Genomic DNA, 16,218 nt, shown 5'->3' on the forward strand with positions numbered 1-16,218 from the left:
GAATTTTGATCAAGGCTGGAACATAACTTTTTAATTTTTTTTATTTTTTATAAATCAGGCTGGTTGTATCTTTGTTGATGGGGAAATGGGGGGGAAGAAGAGCTGTTTGTTGGTCCACTCACATTAAATTGAGCATTTAATCTTTGTGAAACCTCTACACAGGAGCCTCTTTTGTTAGCTGAAAGAGGGGGGTCGATAAAGTAACTCATCAATGTCAGCCTGAGAGGACTTTCACATATTCATCCAGATAGGCTATAAATCAACGTGAGACTGGGTAGTTACTGCCCAGTGGTACCGTGCTGATTGATGTGATTTACTGTACCTGACTAGACGAGAGCGAGTTGGCATGAGTTCACAAGATGAGCAGAGAAACGTTCCTTCGTTGAAAAGGAGTGACCATTCAAATGTCGGGAGCACCTAGCATATATAGCCACTGATACATCCACGCCTGCCTCCTGAAGAGTCTTTCTGATCCGTAGGACAGGTGTTTGGGTGTTTTTCTTTATTATGAGGAGAAATATAATATATATCCTGTATATGCACACACACTGTATATGTGTGTATTACATCTATACAGAAAACACAGATTTAAAGGAACAATGCTACATTACATCAGCATGTAGCATGTATAAGAACATTACTTAAAAAAACTAATCAAATAAGTAGGCAGCAGATCAACTTAGTGAAAGGTGAAGAAACATGTTAGCTGCACAGGTATACACGATGTATGCCCACCCCTACAACAATTTGATCACCGAAACGCAAATCTAAATGCAAGGCACACAGTCTACCCTTTCTGTCTGCTCTTTTTGGGCATTCATTTCCATTCCTCAGCCTCCATTGCTGACTCTGGAGAGTTTCAAGGATAGATCATATCATCTTCTGACCTGACATAATCAAGATGGAGGACGAGCACTGAATAATTCTTTGCTAGCTGACAGTAGCCAGCTAATTCCAATCTAGTTGTTCCGTATACATAACGTCTTCCTCAGGTGATGTCATCACAGGTGTAGTCTTAGTCTTAGTTTCCCGAAAAGTATCCCAGAATCCTTATTAATCCATAAAAAGTAAACCTAAGTATTGCTGTGCAGGCAGGTTATTCAACCTGACCAGAACTTGGCAAAGAGATAGAGGAATTAATTTTCTTGGGAAAAAAAAGCTTTGTATGAATCAGTTGTTTTTGGTTATTCACCAGACAAGCTAGGCTTACTCATTTCACAAACCTTCATCCATTGAAAGGCATGTGGGTTATGCTCGATCCTCAGTGTCTTTAAGTGATCAGAGAGCTATCTGTAAGGAAAGAGCAGCTTTTCTTCAGCAGGGTTTTATATGGATGTTTTCAGGCTAATGAAATGCTCTGGCTGGCCAAGCTCTAGACATATAGCACACTGTCTGGAATGCTCAACAGAGCATTTAAGTACTTTATACCCATAATAAAACATTACAAATTTCTCCTTCAGTAAAGCTTGTGCTAGGACAAACTGTGCCCTGAAAATGATTTCATTCATGAATTCATTTTTGGTGTGCATACTACATTAAATTACTTTATGGAAGCTAGTTAAAACCATACCAGCTGTAAATAAAGAATTGCTCTGTAGTGCCTAGAGATTTTGTCATTCCTCCAAGTACATACGTATTTATAGCTCTCCATGTGAAAGCTACCTTGACAACGAATGAAATGTGGAAGGTGAAGGAGATGAAAAGATTGTTTCTATATGCTGGAATCAAGGAACAAGATGGTGGCCTAGTTCAGTCAGCAATTGCCCTTAACTTTGACTTGAAAATATGTGCAGGCTTTTTTTTTCACTAACAAAATTCAGCGATTATTGAAATCACCTGACCAAAGTATCTGTGAAGGGGAAAAAAACCTTAGCATTTTTGGTGAAGAGTTGGCAAATGCCGATCGAATCCAGGCCAACATCTTGTGCCTCGAATCAGCCGTACAGAAACGATCGTTCAGTTTCCTACTCATTTACAGAAACCATCATTAAGTTTTCGTACGCGCATTAAAACGGGGGGGTCTTTGTCCAACATGGCGGCGGAGGAGTCTTCCCATTGTAAACGGGCGACTGTACAGCCCTCAGCCCCCTTTCATCTCCCTGCGTTTAAAGCCGCCCTTTTGTTTGCCTGGGATCGGGATCACCTGCCACAGGCCAGCAGTCAAAGGCTCTGAGACCTGCTATTAGCACAGCAGGGGAAAGAAACGGGGTGGGGGGGGGGAGACGAGAATGGGACCAGGGGGACAGGAAGACAAAACAGCAGGAGAGCTTAGGGCTCGTAAAACAAAAGTGGATCCTGAGCAGTTATTAAATCTGGAGGAGAGGGCGAGGGAGGAGGAGGAGGGGTTTCGGCGGGGCGGAGAGCGGGAGCGCCGCGGTTTTTCCGCCGCCGAGTCTCGGGAGGCCGCGGCGCGGGGGCCTCGCGCGAGAATAGCAGCCCGCAGGCCGCCGCGTCTTTAACTAACCCCCTTCTGACAGCTGCCGCAACTGGCAACCACAGCGGAGGGGCTCTTTTTTTCTGGGGCGGGGGGGGGGCGGGGGGGGTGGAAAGAGGAGGAAATTATAGGCTTCCGCCCTCCGCTTTTTATATCCACGTTACCCATGATCCCGCAGTTCCAGCCTGTCTGGCCCCTTGACAGAATGGAAATTACTTATGGCTGATTCTGGTACAGGCAGTTAGTCCTCTTGGGGGACACGAAATTGCAGCTCGAATCGCGGCGACGCTGCTCTCCTCGTTCCCTTAAAAAAGTCACTCTTTGGGACATTTGTTGAATTTGCAGTCAAGCACTGCATTTGCAATAGACTGAAAAATTGCACAACACTATAACTATTTAACAAATATAAGTTTGTCTGTGTTAATCTTCCACAAGTCATGAAAAAGGTTTGTCATATTGGTTTCAGATTACTTGTTCATTCTGAACAAAAAAGCATCTGTGAGAAGGGTTTCAAATTTGGAACTTTTTGCACAGAAGTGTCAGTCAAAAGGTTACATTTAATTTTGAAACTGAATTACATTTACTGTCTCAGCAACACTTAACACTAAGCAACTGTAAACTCATCATCTGGGATTCTAAATTTCAGAAAAGCTAGATTATATTTTCTACGTCAGACGAGAAGCTTACATGAATGCACTCAAAAGGCACCTGCTGTGTGGCCGTATCGTTTTAACCCAGGAAAGCTCTGGTTATAGAGTTTTGTAAATTGATGTTTTAAGGGCAGCTGGCTTGGCGCGCCCGCATAAGCACTTTACCCCGAGCTTTTTATCAAGTGCTCAAAATTAATTTATGTTCATTGTTCCAGAAAAATGAGTGAAATGTTAATCACGAAGCACTGCAGACCTCGTGGCCGCACGAGGCCAGTAAATGTAGCCGCTTGTGACACCGAGCACAGCGAGCCAAGATCCATCCGGCCGCAGACGCACTGTGGCAGGAGAGCGGACGCCTCGGGGGCCCAGGGAGGCCAGGACACGCCCCAGCCCTCAACAATTTCCACACGCTAGCCCCCGCCCCCACCCCCACCCCTGCCCTGGCCCCCGGGGCTGTGTGCTTCTCTACTGGCTGACCTGGCACACGGCCCAACACACTCCCGCGTGCAGCACGGTTTAGCATGAAGAGGGCGGGGCGGGCACACGTTGGGGGGGGGGGGTTTATGGGTACAGAATCAGGTTAAATGAAATCTCTTACCTCTTCCGTTCTTCAGGCCTGCGCCTGGCGGTGTGGAGATGGGGGATCCAGCCGTTTCTGGCAATTCATACAGGTTTGAGCAAGAGGGTGGGAGATCACACCTCGGACCAATCCCCACACTGCCCGTTCACTCGTCTCTGCAAATCTGACACATGGGGAAAAACGAAAATTCAGTCGATCCTATTTGCTTTTAAATCCAGCTGTCAGAGCTTCATGAGCCTTAAGGCTAGTCAGTTTAAATATATATATATATATATATATATATATATATATATATATATATATATATATATATATATATATATATATATATATATATATATTCCCAACTCAAGAGGAGGCAGCACTCTGACATAATGCTAAAAATGAAAATCCTTCTAATGGCATAAGAAACCGCAGAGCACCACAGCTGATAACTGTCATGTTTTTGATTTTTCCAGCCCCTGTGATGTCATTACCCAAGGCAAGAGCAGCTAAGTTACTGAAAGAGAGCTTAGACAGAGGGGGACATGCACTCATGAAACTGCAAAAGCCATTGCCACTGAACTAATGCATTTATTCAGGTAGGGCTGTGCAGATGGGAAAACCGTAAGTAATACAACTCCTTTAGAGGCCCAAATAAGACGAGTCTTCTCAGTACTCACAGACTCATCTTTCTTCCCTTCTTTCATGACGAAAACAGGCCATTCAGCCGCACACTAGAAAAGCACCCGGCATTGCATCAGGAAATTTACCTTTAATTCATTTCCACCCATACCCCCTATCTTACCATTTTCTGCAGTCAGAACTGAAATGCCTCTGTTATATACCCCTATTAATCCCTTCTTAAAACATAAATATAACCTTCTCAAAAATTATTAAAATATTTTAAATGATCCAAGTATGCCTTCTTACAAATGTCATTTGGTTCGTAGAAAAGAAGGCGTGGTCCTCCACTACTTCCATCACTGACTGGTTAGGTACATCTCAATAGCCACAGAGAGGTGGATCACCCTACTGCGTCATTGACTTTGGCTTCTCCCTTTTAGGGGCTTTTCTCAGGTGACTAACGGTGGGCCCAAAGCCAAATCCAGTACAACAAGCGATCACAAAGTGATATATACTGTAAGGCTTGGGCGAACAAAAACAATGAAACCAAAACACACAAAAAAAATGAAATTATGAAGCCTTTAGCAATTTAGCGACGCTGCTCTGGCGCAGCGCGGAGAGCGGAGAAGGCTGGGTGCTGACGGTGTGATAGCTGAGCGCCGGGTCGCTCTTCGCTAGCCGAGCCTTTCAGGAAGGCTGCATTCCTCTGTGATCGCTGGGAGTCCTCCGAGCGCCCTAATGACAGGAGGCGTAAAAACCAGCGGGCCTGCTCTGCGTCCTTCCGCTAATCTTTTTTCTCCCCCAATCAGTCCTGGTTCACTGTTAGCCGCCAGGATGCTAGAAAATACTGCTGCTGCAAATGCCGTATTTTAAATGGCCTATTGATTAGGCCAGAAAACCCTATTAAGCCTTATTATGTTTCCCCTCTCTGTCTAATATGCATTGGGACTTAAACATTCAGGAATCCTTGACCATACCTTGCCCACCAATATCCTGTATCTACTACTGTCTGCTAACGACTGAATTTGTCCAAGGCCTGTTTTAGCACTAGCTGAATATACCTATGCAATAATGGTGAGCACGATGCAGCTCTGAGGGGAAAAAAGCTTTTGTATAGATTTGACTACACAGCAAGTTGTCCCATGCAGCCAATTAAAAAGATAAAATGAATAAAACCTGAAGCCTCCGTTCAATACAGCAATAATCTTTTCCCTTAGCTTTGACTAATGAATTCAAGCAAGGTTCATTTTATTTATCGACTGATTTTCTCTCATTCAATAATTTTATTCATTTTGCCAGCAAGGGAAACAATAGTATACATCGAAGCACACAAGTCTTAGTCATTATCCCTGGCTTCTGTTTTTAAGAAAAAATAATTTTTATTTGTTTCCACTTTCTCGGGAAACAAAGAACCAGTCATGTAATTGGTGTAATTCATCACATTTGCAGCAAGAGATTTACAAAAAAAAGCCCTTCCAAAAATGAGACAATGATAATGTTCTTTTTAAAAAATATTATAAGAAAATAGGTACATTTTAAGACTCTTAGGTCAGCTTAGTATCATTCCTTTGTTGTGTATAACTGAATTCAACGTGTGCAGTCTTCAGGATAACAGCCTACTCCGTCGCAAAGAGTGACAAATCTGGGATGCTAACAGCCTGACCTTATCCCTCCCTAAGTAATCGTAATAACTGCAGGGTTTTAGCACGCGCACCCAAAGGTCAACGACTGTACACAGGCCCCTTGCCAGGCCAAACACGTTAGATGGCTGCGTAGCTACTCAGACAATATTTCATCACAAAGGGGGGAAAAAACGAACAAAAGCTGCGTGTTAAAAGTCAGGAGAGCAAAGAGTTCTGGATCCTTTCTGCATTTTCCCCTTCGTTTGCTCCTTTGTGTTCAACTCAAACAGGAAGTGTAGATTTTTAGTTTATTTTTGAATTGGCCAGAAAGAATGCATGTCATTTCCTGGTATTCCTTCTTTAGTATGAATCTAAAGCATGTTTCTCTTTTAAAACAGTTATTGAAAGAGATTTGTTATTTTATTAATTTAGCCTATGACTTTTTTCGCCCCCAAGAAGTCAGACACCTGCCAGTACACACACTAATTATAGACTACTGTATTTTTGTATAATTTTAAGTAAAAGCTTCACACGCTGCTTGTTCAACCCCCTCAATGATTAATTTTCAAGATCTGTTCTTGAAAGCTGTTTGCACAGAGTTAATGTTCTGGACTAAAATAAACAGATGGAAGAGTCGTATCTTTTAGTATGGGGAAAAAAAACAAATTCCTTCTTAACCATTTTAGGGGAAAATATGCAAAGCAGGAACAGACCTCTAGTTTTTTTTTATATCTTAACCAGTGGGCCCATCTCACATTTGATTTTTAGCACCAGGCAAATTCACTTAAAGCATTTTATGCAAAATCCTATAGCTTTGGAAAACCCCATATTACAATCTGGTATCAGTGCAAGCAAAAACGTGCACATATTCCACAAATAACACACTAATGACACTAGCTTCACACGCCATTACACCGTAGTAGTGGGTGGTTCAACCTCTACATCTTACTCTACAGCTCACATAAGTAGAAGCGCCCATAATTTCTGAATATAAATGTACTGTACTGTGCGTACAGTAACTTATCCTGCAGAACATATACGGGTCCAGGAGTGACCGCTGCTATAATGCATCAAACTGAATTGGTTTCCAAGCACCAATGGAGGAGTAGTCATTCACATCAATTTGAGCAAGGCAATATGGCAAGGGCAGGCCACAAGGTTTAGGATTCGCTTAATCAGCTTTCAAAACCGCCCCCCGCCCCTTGGTGATTCAAGGGTCCCGTCTTTCAAAGACCTCCGACTTTTACAGGGTGTACTGATGTACCGAGAGCCCTTTGGGGACCTAGTCTCATTATCCTCCCTGAATCAATTACTAGCGGGAGCTAATTATTCTGATCTCAGGGACGCGCCCTGCAGGCTACATGTGTTGCATTGTCATCGAGCAAGATGCAAGACGCGCGGCACAAGATCATTCATTACCCAGACCCATAATTTGGAGCGAATGGGATGTTACGATCGTTTAGCCCGGTGATAAAATGCAGAGAATCCAAATTTGATTTGATTTCTTTTAAATGAGCCGAAAAACGAGTCAAATTGTCAGTATGTTTCTAATGGAGGTTCCTTTGCAACCCAAAATTTGATGTCGTGGAGGAGTGGGAGGAAGAGCGGAAGCAAGAGAAGCAGACCGCATCAAAATAATGCTACAGGGAGGCAGAGGTGGCCAGACAGCAGGGTATCAGTCAAGATTTATTTTAGCACTGTACTGGGAACAGCCACTCAGACCTGTCTCACACAGATAATGCTTCCAGCGCGTCTAAGGACTGTACAGGGATCAGTCACTCACAGAAGTAAGTTTGAGTAAGTCAGTTCCAGTACATGGGGCAATGCATACATTCGAGAACTGGCCCTGAGCTTAAGTTCAAAACCCTGCTACTGTCCCCTCGAGCAAAATAAGTTCCTAAAGTGAGAAAATATACACAGCCCTGAAATGTGGTTGCCCAATGTTGATTTTTTTAAATGCTTAGAATTGTAAATGTAAATTCTATAATAATATGACGGAAAACCGTAGGTGCAAATGCACTGCTTACAGTGCGAGTGTGAAATCCGACCACGCCTTTGAGGAGGACTTTAGCTTCAGATAAAGATAAGCACTCCCACAGGAAAATAATGACTCACATACATCCTTTCCATCACTGATTGTCTGTCTGGATAAACAAATAAATACATTACTTTAAAAAATGTGATTCTCCCAACACCTTCTTTTACCCATAAGCATATGCAAATAGGCTTGTTGTTTCCAATTGGTGCATTTAAAAAAAAGAAAAACAGAAACACTCCATTACACGGGCTGGTTTGACTTAGGGCCCTTTTGCTGCAAGCTTAATGTTTTCTATAAATGGATTCAGATGGCGATATAGTTTTTGAGACGTGTTTAGGCAGGCGCAAGTACGCTTTTTCCTGGCCTGAAACGGCCACAAGGAGGACTAAGGCTTTCTTCCACATCTTTTCTTTGTGGTACAGTGTGTTCCACATTGATTTAATCTCTCTGTGGGTGCATGCACAGAGAAAGACACTACAAGCAGTATAACATCTGTGATCATGTGACCTGAACCAAAATGGCAGTCGCATTGACAAATACCATTCTTTTTTAGATATATACATATATATTCTTTGCAGAGAATTTGGGAACAAATTTAATGTAATCAAAAACAACAATGGATGCTTCTTAAGCAGAGAAAAGAGTTTAAAATATAATAATGTATCTGCAGTTATGTTCACATAGTACAACAATATTATTCCTATATTTTTTCATGTGGGGGGCGATTCGAAAGCATTATTTTTAACATGAAATGCGGAATATTGCACTTTGATGGCATGTATCAAATTATATCGAGGTAGAAACTATGCCCAACATATTATTCTTTTAATTTCTTCGTTTCATCCCCTCCCTCTTTTTATGGTAAGGAGAGCTAATCTGTGATGCACACGCACGCTGAATCTGACATGTTGTCAGGTCAAAACAGGATCATTTCTTAATCACTGTGAACTCAATCAGAATTTGAAATTCTCCACCCCAAGCAGCAAATGACGGGGAGTTAATCCCTTTTCGTCTTTCCCTCTGTCAGGACAAAATGCTTGGTGAGGATTGCTCGCATTTCCACTAAATAAAGTTAGGTATATTATATTAAAAATAAATACGTCTTGTTTTCGGCCAGGCAGATCTTCTCCTGTGCCAGGATAGCGCCCTGCCTGTGGTACACAGAAGGTGCACTGATGTTTAGGGTTTCCCAAATAGCGCTAAGTTATTAGCAGAAGCTGGCGTGGAGGTCACACTTCTGATAAGGTGTAGAGTGGGGGGATGGGGGGGGGGGGCTGCACGCTGGAGCGGCTTTACCTACGCTGATCCCAGCAGGCCGAAGGCACTTGAAGCAGCCCCCGTCCCTTTGGTTTTTTTAAATGCGCCACTTGGCGAGGCACAATGACCCCACACTCTGTTATGGATTGCCTGGGCACCTGGCTAGGCCTTCCCCGGACAGAGAGTGCAAAAATGAATTGCCCCTAACGGAGCTCCCCCAAGACCAGGACGACATTAGCGGCCCCGCCGGTAATCTTTCCTGCTGCGAGGTTCATCGCGGCCGACCGTTTATCTCTCCGAACGGCCTGGTTAAAATGGCCCCCTCTGAGAGAAAGAGGATGCTTGCAAAGAGAGAAATCGCAGTCTGCTATGTTTCCACCAGTTGCGTAATGCAAAGGCCGTACCCATTTTATCACTGATTTTCAATCAATGGCCAAGAGGCGCTACATAAACCGCATACCGCATCATTGATACACACTGGAACCACGCAGGAGGTGTCCAGGCTACATTTCTGCAAGCAGGGCAGGGTTGGCGACCAGGAGGGTTGTGTGGCAGAATCAGAAGCTAAGATGCTTCAGAGAAAACCATGTCTGCTGACATTGATCTTACAGCAAAAAAGGAGAAAAAAAATGGGCTTCACTTGTCAAACTTCTGCATATTCGACAGGAAAGCACATTCCCCCAGTAGGACAAAGACGGGCTTCGTAAGAGAGACCCCCCCCACTCCCCACCCCAAATCAATGAGGTATGAATTACTCTCATATGCCAACATCACAAGGGCTGAACAAGTGGAATAGTGTTCAGCTTCCAGGCAGCTATATCCAGATGGTAGCAGAATGTGTGGAAATTGCCTCATTAACCTTACAGAGCTTAACTATGGAGCATGTGAATAGTTAAGATCAGGCAGCTTCCTAGAATGAGTGTTTTTATATATAACAAAATAAAGTGTGTCATCAACATACGACGGCAAACAAGCAGCATTTGTACCACTGCTCGCCAGATGAGAAGGAAATGCAAATTCAATGTGGCTACTGTATGTAGGCTATCCACTCAGAATAGCACACCCAAAAGTGGGTCCCGCTGTAATTACTGCATGGACAAGACGTGAGTGGCGCACACGTGTTGGCCTTACACCTGGAGCTGGGAGGGGGACACAAGGGGGATTAAAGGTCGTTCCTATTGACTAAACAAGACTTTGCTCTCTGAAAAGTCCAGACAAAGTCTGGTCTTGCCTCCGACCATGCGCTTTTAGTCTCTTTGGAGACACACTGATCCGCAAATATGCTCAAAGAGCTCCACTCAGCTCAAGGGTTTGGAAATAATTAAGCCCAACACTTAAGTGGACAGACGGTTCCAAGGCAAGGATAAAAAACATAAATGCTTCTTAGACATTTCATAAATAAATCTTTGTTAATACGTATTATACTTACAAAATTGCACGTGAAGTAATACAATAAATAAATCAAATTTTCTGATGATCTGCCTATTAAATTTCAATTAGTGTTTCATGCAAGCTTGCCTTTCCTCTTAGAGCAAATAAGACCACTTCAAGTGTGAGTTATGGCATGCCCCGTTTCCTATTTCTCCATTTTATTTACTCTCTGGTTTTGAGAAAAACAACAGAAGTAGCACATTTAGAGCACATCCCGAAACGAGGTGACGAAAGATCTTAGAAGCTGGACTTTGAGCCCATAAAGATGTCTACTAAGTTTCAGGTCAACTCACAGACCTGTCTAGTTGAGGTCAAGAGCTGGCCCTTTCATAAAGATGTGATTTAGAGTATATCTGATGGCTGAGTAAGGAGAATGTATTCCTTATTTGAAAGATCCCATCAATCACTTTCCTCTGACATACAGCTATGTATCATAGGCTATGCACTGCTACCTCTTGCAGATGGTGGTGGCGATGGACTGATTTATGCACATTTTTAAGGATTTTTTAGCACACAAAATGTGTGTATTCACCAACCATGGGTGGTGGATGGTTGGGCATCCACATTAGAAAATAGGTTAAGATAGATTAGAGTTTAAACCTTATATATAATCCTTTTTGCAAAGTGTTTCACACCACCTTTTTTGGTTGATTGAAAAATCAGTGAGGTTTTGAAATGCCAAAGATATTTTGCCCTGGGAGAGCACTATATATAGTAAAATGTATCACGACAGTTGCTTCACTTTGACATAGCTAAATGCTAGAATAAGAGTGTTAAGGATATGTTAAGAGTGTGTGTGTGTGTTTTGGTGTTAACAAAACTGACACCAAACCTGACATTTCATTCAGCATAAGTTCAAAAAGTGTTACTTATGAAACTCCACTTTTACAGTTTCAGTGGCTTTTGATGAAGCAAAATTTATTTCAACATCATTAAAAAAATGTTCTCAAATCTCATTTTACTTTGCAACCAATTCGAAAAATGCAATTCCTTCTATGAGGCTTAATTGAGATGTCGGCTTAAACTAAAAATAAAGTGAAGCTACAGCATTGAGCAATACATTGTTTTCCTGGGTTGCCATCTTCGCTGTACCCTTTCCTCCCGTCCCTTAGGCCAAAGTTATGACACATCAAAGGAGAACTGCACTCATCCATATTACTATCCCCATGTACAGGTGTCAGAAGGAATTCACACGGAATCTGTACACCACTGTGTTTGTCCAGAGTGTGGAGTGCCCAAGCAACAATGGCCCAAGAACCTTAACTCTGCAATAGGTCGGCCTTTGACCACAGCGACAACAAAGAATGCCTCAATCTGCGGTCACTTCAGAAGAATATTCAGAGAAATTTATTTCCACCCCAAAGTAGAGCACTACAGAATATGGTAGAGTGGGTGCAGCAGGACTCTCTACTGCCTCCATTTTGAAAGGTACAGGCAGAAAGAGATTCCAGCACATTTCAATCCATATCTATCCCATATTGCACCATTTTCAAACAAGTTATAACAGCACGTTATGGACAAAGGGAATCAAGAAACAAAAAAATCTACATTTGAGCCACTGAGGAAAATATTTTATGACCCCTAAAAGGTAATCAATCTAAAATTCTTTAAAATGGTAGAATGCAGAGGAAAAAACACTCATTTATTGATTTTCTTTAGTGCAACTGGCATTACTGTGTATTTTAGTTGGATTAAATTACACTGCATAGCATTATAAATCAGTTTGATAATCACCATATTGCATTACCCAAGACACATTGTCACCTGCAAAATTAGAGATTAGATTTAGCCAATGTCACTACATTTTCAGGTGACCAGCCAATTCACAATTACACAGTTCCTGATACAAAACATACTGACCAAATGAGTGACTGAAATATAATATAGCCCACGGTAACACTAAAAAAGGGATATTTTATGATGCACTTGAAATTTTTGATCATAACAGGACCTGGAGGTAGGGTAATTCTCCATCTGGTTTCAATCAACGTGCAATTAGATATTATTTGCACTGTGTCCTTGAGCAAAAATCCTTGCCGAACAAATGAGTTGTACGAAAATATAACCACTGTAAAAACATTTAAATTTGTACCCATTTCTCATTTCGCAGTTTACAGTCGACACAAAGAGCAGATTGATGTCTGGGGGTTAACAAAGGCGCCACTGACTTTAGCCCATTCCTCAGCACATGCTACATTAGCATCAAAAAATCCTTCAAAGATTCGCATTTTCAGGAATGCTGAAGCACGGCAGAAAGATTGCCATTTCTGGGAGGGAAATGTCCAATCTGAGATGCAGGAGCGGCTCAGGGCCATTTGCTTAAACTACATCGTATTAAACTTCAGAAGAGTCGATATTTTAAGCACTGACATTATAATTGCAGCAAGCTGCTTTGCAAAAGAGAGTGAGAGCCATATCTAATTTGCGTTTAATCTACTCGAGCAGAACAAATGCTTTCATTTATGTAAACGGCAACACTAAACCTATAGCTATGTGGAGCTCCAACAAATATGCCCCTAAAGTGTAATTAAATGGTCAATCAGCTGTACATCTAGAAATGAACATTTGGCAATAATAATAACGATAAATAAAAAAATAGTTATTCTTTGTCATTCAAGATGTGTGTAAAAGGCTTTATAAACAATGACTTCTGAACTCTAAGTTATTTTAAATAAAGTGACTACTTTGAAATTTATTTGAAAATAAATTACACATACATGCACATGTACACACATTACTTTGTGCAATACTATGACCTTGCTACAGTAGATGGTACTGCTATATGACAACATCAAAGTTAAAAATCACAATGAGAGTATGGTATGCCCATAATCAAAGCCTCTGTACAGCCACTGCATACACTGTGCACATGCCTTCTCTAGAAACACACAACATTCAGAAACCTCTCCATTAAAACATGGCTGTGCATGCCATGCACAAGAAAAATATGCACATTAGGCTACTAATGTTTTATCTACTGTATAAAAAGTACATCCTCATAATAGCACATCCAGGCTTCTTTAATCTCCAAATATTTTTAGAAAGACAGCAAAGAACATTTTTTTCTCAATCCAATGTCACTTTCCTAAAAAAACACCTATTTTCAGAAGAATAGTATAGATTTACATGGCTAGTCCTGCCCTGAAACAACGGCATCTACTGTACTGCAAGCTTAAGTAGTTCATTTAGAATTCACTTAAAGTTTTCTGGAAATTTCTTACCCTCACAGCTGTATCATTTCAGCTTGGGTATGCATGTGTGATCAAAATAAAAAAGTGAGGCTTTTTATTTATCAAATGTATTTTCTTAATATGATGACTGAAGTTGTTTGGTGTCTGATGAAGATGTAGCTGAAAGACTTGGGTGATGCAAGACAATTGCCTGCATGGCATTACATCCAGTGGGTTGTTACTTAGCACTGTTACTTTGAATATGTAATAAGTAAGTTACAAGCACAACATTGAAGCAATACTGTGTTGCGTAGCATTGGGAGCAGTACTGGCAATGATGGTTATATGTGAGGTTCAAGTATATCAACATGCCCTGTTTTTGACACATTTAATCAGACCATGCAGTTTGACCATTGCTGTTTTTTGTGTTTCTTAGTTTTTTTTTTTTTTTCAATTGAGAAAAACTATTTCAGGGAAATAAAATTACTGCTACTGTGTCTACCCATCCACATGCCACAGGGACACACAACGTGAGTGAAGACTGGCAGTTTTCTCTTCTGACTATCTGTTAGTGAATATCGATTGAGCGCAACTGTGATGCTACATCAGAAGACTAGCCAGGTGGCTCATGGTCCAAGCAGAAATCACTGGCCTTTTCTTTGCTATCAAAAGCTTTATTTTATTTAAGTTAGTACATTAACAGACTGAAAATCTTTTTAACAAGAAACAGTATCTTTGTTTCTCCACCAGCATATGCCTGCTTTCAAGCCCCAAATCCACAGTGCACAGTAGTACAACTGCAAAGATTGCCTGCTAGCCCCCTGATTATAGAAAGAGGGGGTATGAGGGGCTGGGGGTGGGGGTGGGGGTGTGGGGTGACTGGCTGCACTCCAGACAGACTCGAGCTCTGTTGATCATTATGTCTAGCCTTCAGGTGTCTCAGCTCGCCGTGGGCGGTGGTTGGGGGGAGGTGTGGGTAACAGAAGAGTCAGACAAAGGAGAAACGCACCCATCACGAAAAAGAGAAAAAAAGCACAAAGATAAAAATTTAATTAGGAAGGTCCTCCACTTAAGTGACTTTCTGTGTTCTTCGGCTTTATTCCGAAGCGCACAGGGAGGGTATAGGGCTAGACACATTTTATAAGTCCTAATTAACCACATCTGGAGCCTTTCAACAGACCCTTTCAACGGCAGACAGCCTGAAAGTTCACTCTGATTAAATTAAATCAGGAAAATCAGTCCTTTAAAGTCAAGACATGCTGTTCCCCATTTTTCCTTCCCTTGTACTGTTATCAAAGTGCAAGTGGCAATGACCAGTATGACTTCATTTGGATTATTTAAATAAAACAGAAATATGAAAATGAACTTTAGTTTTTTTTTTCTTTACAATGACCGTGCTAAACCATGCTAAGAAACTAATGCCATTTGAGCAGAGTATATGTCAAAAAATACATCCACACTGTATCAAGTATTCATTACATCTGTCTCACAGTCGATATCTAAATTAAATCACCGTCTATGTATGCCTTCAGTAAACATGAGACCGCAATACAACATGCCTTCTTTTAGGACAGACTGTGCTATACACTCTTGCTCAGCAATTTTCGAACTATGTACCCTCCAGTGTTCCCGGCCTTTTGTAGTGGTAATTATAATAACTCAGCCGTGTCGACTCGCTGGACATTCGAGCACCCCTTCGCGCGAGGGGTCAGCGAGTTTACCGCACTTATTTATTGAGAGTAAACCAGCGAGCTACGCTCGCAAACGTTGATCGAAATGTTAAACCAGCGCCTAATTTACCCAGCGCGAACAAAGAATATCTCACTAAAAAGAAGAAGAAAAAAACTGGCGCACACTCCATAATACGCAAGCATGGAAAGAGAAATGAGCAAATAAAAAAATACTTACAATTTATCTTTTCAAGGTAGGTTTTACGCTTAGGCGTTGAGCGCAAGATTTTACAAATGTACCGCGGCAAATGTTAAAAGTCCATTCGAGAGACAAAGTTTAAAATATGATATATTCACGGTTTCATGTACAATGATAAGTATTTAGAGTCGACCACTTGTGCACTTTAGATATCCCGTGGCTGTAGTTTCGGCTTCTGTCTGCGTCTCCAGATTGAAGTCTGTTCTGCCCGTGCAGAAAGACAAGAGAAAAACGGTCACGTGAGTCACGAAAGCTCGCACCATTGGTCAGATGACCGTAATTTCATAAAACAGGGTCGCGCTCTATTGGGCCAGGAAGAAAACTGGGGAACCGACGTTCCTCTTCTCAACCCCAAACCGGTTTGTGTACAAGAATGTCTTAGAAATGCTAAATTCTAAAAAATAATATTAAATTATGGGATCTAACTGAGGTAATACTGCATAAACATATTTGTTCATTCGTGCCAGTCAAGTTACAACCGGTTTATGTGTAGACATTTCG

General features: G+C 41.6%; 1 long non-coding RNA gene across 1 annotated transcript in view; it reads right to left on the bottom strand.

Annotated features, from left to right (window-relative positions):
• The window catches only part of LOC118229341, a 29,610-nt gene extending 13,701 nt beyond the window's left edge, over positions 1-15,909 (bottom strand). The window contains exons 1-2 of the long non-coding RNA XR_004765652.1: positions 15,697-15,909; positions 3,683-3,827 (exon numbers count right to left, since the gene is read on the bottom strand). This is a non-coding gene — a long non-coding RNA (uncharacterized LOC118229341). The remainder of the gene's footprint in view (positions 1-3,682; positions 3,828-15,696) is intronic.
• Positions 15,910-16,218: the final 309 nt, after the last annotated feature.

This window comes from Anguilla anguilla, chromosome 6 (assembly GCF_013347855.1).
Source record: "Anguilla anguilla isolate fAngAng1 chromosome 6, fAngAng1.pri, whole genome shotgun sequence".
In the NCBI taxonomy this organism is placed as follows: domain Eukaryota; kingdom Metazoa; phylum Chordata; class Actinopteri; order Anguilliformes; family Anguillidae; genus Anguilla; species Anguilla anguilla.